At 42.5% G+C, this 6,331-nt stretch overlaps 1 pseudogene; it reads left to right on the top strand.

The window, feature by feature from the left end:
• Positions 1-654: 654 nt before the first annotated feature.
• LOC122240771 lies at positions 655-4,424 on the top strand (annotated as a pseudogene).
• Positions 4,425-6,331: the final 1,907 nt, after the last annotated feature.

Genomic DNA, 6,331 nt, shown 5'->3' on the forward strand with positions numbered 1-6,331 from the left:
CCCAGGTGCCCCATGAGGTGTATCTTTAAATAGGCTTTTAAGGAAAGGTATTTAAATAATAGATCTCCACAAACTTTACTAATTAGAATATTAAATTTCTGTTCATTGTTCTAAAAAGAAACCCCACAAAATAATAGTGGCTTAGAAGTTTATTCCTTTTTTCTGGAACTCATAAAAGGCACATAAAACAGCATGCTGAGATAAACTAAAGTAAGTATTGCCTGAACCTGTGCTTTGCACACATTATCTCATTTAATCTTTGCAAGAGCCCTAGAGGTGGAATTGAGCGATCTCTAGATCTCTATTCTGAAGACAGAAAACTCAAAGGGCAAAAGTATGTGGCCCGATGCTAGTAGGTGGCAGACGTGGGGGGTGTGGTACCTGCCTCTCTTCACTTCAGTATACTGCCTCCACCTCCGAGGAAGTAAGTGGCATAATAGAAGTAAGGATAAAGTGTATAGAGACAGAGCTGAGTAGTCAATGAATTCTTCCTGGGAACAGTCTTTCAGGGAAGCATCGGACAGCAGTGATATTTGAGAACAACTTTGAATAATTAATGCACATTTTTAGGTGAGCAGGAAATGAATAATTAATGCGTGTTTTAGGTGAGCACGTTTTTAGGTGAGCCTTAGCACTCTAGGCTAAGAAGAAGGCATGAGCAAAAGGTAGGTAAGCTTTGGTTCCTTAAAGAAATGAATCAAAACTTTCTATTCATTTGTAAACATAAAATAGGTGCTTAATAAAGTCACATTGGCTTAATTTATTTAGTCATTCTCTTGGTCCTATGCAGCAGACAGCTGGCCTCTCTAATATTGTCCTCCCCTTTCTCTGTAGTAAGAGAACCTGGGTTTTATTAGAGGCAGCAAGTACCCAGACAGAACACTGTGGTTCCCAGCCTCCTTTGCAGCTTGAGGACACAAACAGAAATTGTTAGGAGGACTGCTGGAAAGTTCCATCAGAAACAGATAGACAGCTCAATCTGTCCCTTTTTACTCTTTGCTCATATGTTCTGACCTTCTTAGAATCATGTATTCACAGTCCTGGGAGCAGTGGCTGAGACCATAGGTCAACCTTGAAGATGGAAACCACATGATAGTGACAATAAAACTGGACAGCAGAAGGACCCTGGGTCCCTGATGACAGTGTGAGTTTACTGTACCAATCCTGAGTGTCTACTTTTAGATATATTTTATGCAAAACATCAATTTCCATCTTGTTTTGGACACTGTTATTTCTATCCTCTGCTATAGTGGCCAAATGCAATTATAAGTGAGTATCCCAAATTCAGTATCAATTCCAGGAGTGTAGGTGACTGGGACACTTATGAATACTTACAGCTAGAAATTACTCCTTAGAAAATGCGCAGAAATACTGAGAAAATTTCCCAGCTGGACCCCATTCCCAAGGTGGATCTCAAAGACAGTTTTACATCAACTGTATAACCTGGAAGAATTCCAGAAGCCTTTCAGGAAGAGAAAGTGGCTGCTGTTGCTGCTGATACTGCTATAGTTGAGTGGAAACTGAAAGGCCGGAATGATGACCTTTCAAGAAGAACAAATGTTATTAAATAATGGATTTTGTCCCACCTCCTACAACAGTCAAGAGCAAAAGGATGAAAAGGGAATCCTATTCTTCTATTAATAACTCTGAGAGTCAGCCTCATGCTGACAAAGCAGAAAGCAACTGTAAAATTAGCAATTTTGCCTGCAAATTAGCCCCTTGCAAAGCCATAAAAAGAGAAAAGGAATTAAGAAAAATTCTATTAATGGAGTCAAGGATGGAAAAACCAAGAGTGACAGAGCATAAATACCCAGAAAACTGATACTTATTTTAAGGACGATATTACCCAGGTTTTAAATAGCTGCTTATAGCTCTGTATGAAGAAAGTGTTAATTTATAACCCTTGGATCAGTGGCCTTTCTTAATGGCTCCTTGGAGCAAATCTATCAGAACTTGAAGAGCCTAAGGCTTACGTTGATGTTAATGAAAACTACCCTATCCACCCCTACTGAGATATTACTATTCCACTTTAGAATGAAAGACAATGCAGTACATGGGAAGGCGTTAAATTTCAGGAGGCAGACAAAGTTAGGTTTGAACCTGGCTATGTCCCTTCCATAGAAGTCTTTAAACCATCCTGGACTGCTGTTTTGTCTTCTGTCAAAGCAGAGGGTGATTATGCACCATTGTGTTAATAGCATTAAATTAAGTAACATGCGAAGAATTTGGTCCCTACTAGATTGTTAGCAAATGTTAATCCCTTCCTTATCAGAGGGTCAGAAACATCAAACCTGGCAAACCCGTGCAAAGCACTTAAGTTTAGCTCTGGGAAACTCTCCCCATAAGAAGTCAGTCCCTCCAGGGGAGCTGAACACATTTTCATAATTTATGACTGGTCTCAGGCAACAGGCCCCCATTTGCAATTTTATGAAAATGATAAATCAATATTCAATACTGGGGGATAATCGGGAGAAAGGAAAAGAGACTTCTTTAACAATAAAAAGGCAGGGGGCTTCATTTCCAACAAGAAACGTACCCAGGGGGAGAAATTTGAAATTGGTGCAGTTTGCTTCATTATAATGTTGGCAGTTTCCACAGCCGTTGTCCTCTAATGTCATCCAAGAGGAGGTGAAGAGTTTGGGGCTCTGTTGGAGTGCCTGGGTGAGTCTCCTCTTGCTTTCTTGGTTCAAGAGGGTTATTTTATATCTGAAACACACATTTTCCCTCTAGGGCTAAAAAATGGCAAAAAACAGACAAAGCAATTAAATCCACAATGCCCACGGAAGGTGAATATTGTTTGAAAGTGGATATATCATTGAAAAAGATCTTAGCAGCACTTAAAAAATCTTTTCCTAATTGATGGCCAGAGCTCATCAGATGGGGCAAATTTGTTAAAATTTTTTTAAATGTTTATTTATTTTTGACAGAGAGAGAGAGAGGGAGACAGAGCATGAACATGGGAGGGGCAGAGAGAGAGGGAGACACAGAATCTGAAGCAGGCTCCAGGCTCCGAGCTGTCAGCACAGAGCCCGACGCGGGGCTCAAACTCACGAACCGCGAGATTATGACCTGAGCCAAGGTAGGACGCTCAACTGCCTAAGCCACCCAGGCTCCCCAAGACGGGGCAAATTTGTAAAACTCTGACTGAACTAGTAATACGAGTCAGAGCCACCTCCAAACATTGTAGTATAAACCCAGAATGCATCCCCTCCAAGGTCTTCACATCTTACTGAAGGTCAGAAGATCTGGTTTAGGTGGGAATCTTAGAAATAACTTAAATTTCTCAACAACATCACCACCGAATGGTCTTCCTGTGTTTGAGCACCTCCAGCAATAGTGAAGAGCATTCTTCATAGAGGAGTTTAATTTAGAACAACACAAATGAGTTGAAATGCTCTAATTTGCTGGGCAATTGTTTGTGTAGAGGATATACATTAGTTTCCTATGGCTTCCATAACAGAGTGCCACAAATTAGATGACTTAAAACAATAAACATTTATTGTGTTACAGTTTTGAAGGCACAAAATTTAAAATCCCGTGTTTGTAGGGCCATATTCCCTCTGAAACCTGTAGGGGAGAATGCTTCCTTGCTCCTAGCTTCTTGTTTCTGCATTGATACAACCCTCTGCAAGATTTTTTTACATGTGTAATATCCTCTACATATATTTGTGTTGAATTAATCCGTGGCATAATTTTTAACTCTAAGTGAAACAACTTCCTGGGCAGCCCAGGAAACAACAACAGTGTTGTTCTCTCCACAACAGTGGAGAGAAACTTTGAGAGGAAGTATGGAAAACTCCAGCATCTGGAAGAGCAGAACAAGAGGCTGCAGAAGAACATGAAGAAGAAAGAGATACCTTCGGACTTATTCTCCATCCCTCTTTGTGAGCAAGACCAGGGCTTTCTGAACTTGGTGACAGCACTGGACATGGCCACAAATGGATAGATGCCCTCAACCAGAAAAAGGTGAACCAGATCCAGAAGACTGTGGTTGAGCCCTTTAAAAAGTTTGGCAGTGTCTTCCTTAACCTTACATGTTGGTGAAATGGCAGAGCAGTCCTGGTAAGATTGTAGGAGATTGTAGGCCAGGGTGGAAAAATACAAGGAAAAGGATAAGTTGGGGCCACTGCCGGTGAAACTCCACCAGGCTTAAGCAAAGCTTTGGCCTGCATGGGATGATTCTAAAGCCAAGAACAAGCAGCTCCTGTATAAGATAGCAGTTCTACAATAGTTCACTACATTAATTCTAGCTCAGCTTTGAGTCCTTGATTTAAGTACAGGTGGTATAATAGCCTGAAATGCATAAGATCTTTGGAGACTTGACCCAACAGCTTGGCCAGCCTGGATACCTGGATGAGCAGCGGGAGTGGGAGAATAAGGCCAGACTGAGTAAACTCAGAGCCTTCCTCTATTGTGGCTGGTAACTGAATCCCTGTCACCTTTGGAAGACTCCTGGAGCACTAGTCAATTTTTCCACTCTTTTCAAGCTTTGGTGAAGGCATCAGCTCAGCAAAAAGCCCTCCCATGGGAGAAGGCTAAGGATAGAGGCAGCTCCCACTAGGGATAGAGGCAGCTCCCACTCTACCTCAGCAGCCTTTTCCAGTGAGCCTGACGCCAGAAGCCTCAAGCAGATAGTGCTGTCCCCACCCAGTAGCAAGAATCTGCAGACCCAGGTAAGCAGTATAGGAAGAGCCCCAGAGGCTTTCTTATTTCCAAAGAACTTCCCAAAGTGCATCCTGGCCTAGGGCCAAAAGCAAGCTTCCAGGCTTCAAAGGGCATGAGCTTTGCCAACTCATTTGAAGTCTTAGCCTTGCTTACATGGTTAAGATTACATCCACCTCCAAAAGACCCATCCTGGGGAGTTCACTGACCCTCATTTCCTTTCCACTTCAAAGACTCTTTTTCTTTTTTTTTTTTTTTGCCCCTGGAAGAAGCCCTGCCCTCCCAGAACGTGTGAATCTGGGAAGTTGGCCTGCCCTGGCGATGGTCCTCCAGCCTGGACAGGCTCCTCACTCCAGCCTCCCAACATAACAAAGGCTAGTTTAGCCCACTTGTATCCATTAGGTCAAGGGCAGGGAAAAACCCCAAGTTGTCGTTTCCCCAGGTAACCAGGACTCAACTCAGGTCAATATCCTACCACTTAAAATATCACAGAACTATTCATAGGCCTCAAACCCAGAACAGTGGATTTTGTGCTGGCAGTTAGGCCTGGTCAGAAAGAGAACAATACCACGAAGCTGCTTTTCAGGAGAAAGTCTCCAGAAGCAGGTAGAGGTGGTCTCCTGGGACAGTTTCTAGATACCTTGCAGCTGCCAGGAGAGCGTGTGCAATGGAATGGTACATTTGGGTTGCTTAATAGTAGCTAGCACCCTGTAACCATGGTCTCTTGAAATCAGAGTTTCAAAGGATGCAGTCAGTGGCCACATATGTGGACCCATTACAAGATTATGACTCCCTTAATTCTGTGTTGTAAGAAACCAGACACCTATGCATTAGCTGAAAGTGATTCCTCCAGCTTTATACTCTTCCCCCACTGACGGCCAGAGTCTTCCCAAGGCCCTGTATCACTATCCAAGGACTCATAAACACTAGTGCCAGGTAACAAGCTCTCCATATGGTTTGTCTTTTCAGAGAAATCTTAGGAGATTAGCAGCTTGGAAGGCCGTGATAGCCGTGGAGTTGATGTCTGTTTCTATGTTCCTTTCCTTCATTTTATTGTCCGTGCAGATCATATATTCTCTTGGACACCAGCAGGAATCCTACAAGCCTTTCAAAATAATATATTTCCTCTTGTTCTTTGGGATAACCTACTTGAAACTCTTCTATGTATTTTATCCTGAATTTGTTGAGGTTTAGTATGTAAGTTACACTTGATTTATTTGTCCACATATGGTTGTGAACTGAAGTACATTCAGTATTGAAAAGGATGACTTCTTACTGGCAATGCTGTCAATGAGGATCTGTTTTCAGAATTCAAGCAGCAGATAACCTTGCAGAGCAGTGGTTCTCAACCAGTGGCACATATTGCCACCCCTGACCCAGGGGGCAGTGGCAATATCTGGAGGTACTTGTGGTTGTCAGAACTAGTATGGATGTGGGGTGCTGTTGAATAGAGGCAAAGGATGCTGCTAAACCCTGACAATCACAGGACACTCTCACACAAGACAGAACTACCTGGTCCAAATATCAATAGTATGAAGACTGAGAAACCATGACTTAGAGGAATAGTTTCCTCCTACAGCCGTTAGGCATTACTTTGGAAACTGTGTGACCTGTATTCCAGGCTCACATCAACTGCTTATTACTTAACATTAACATGGTCACACAGCTT

This window comes from Panthera tigris, chromosome C1 (genome assembly GCF_018350195.1).
Source record: "Panthera tigris isolate Pti1 chromosome C1, P.tigris_Pti1_mat1.1, whole genome shotgun sequence".
Classification (NCBI taxonomy): Eukaryota; Metazoa; Chordata; class Mammalia; order Carnivora; family Felidae; genus Panthera; species Panthera tigris.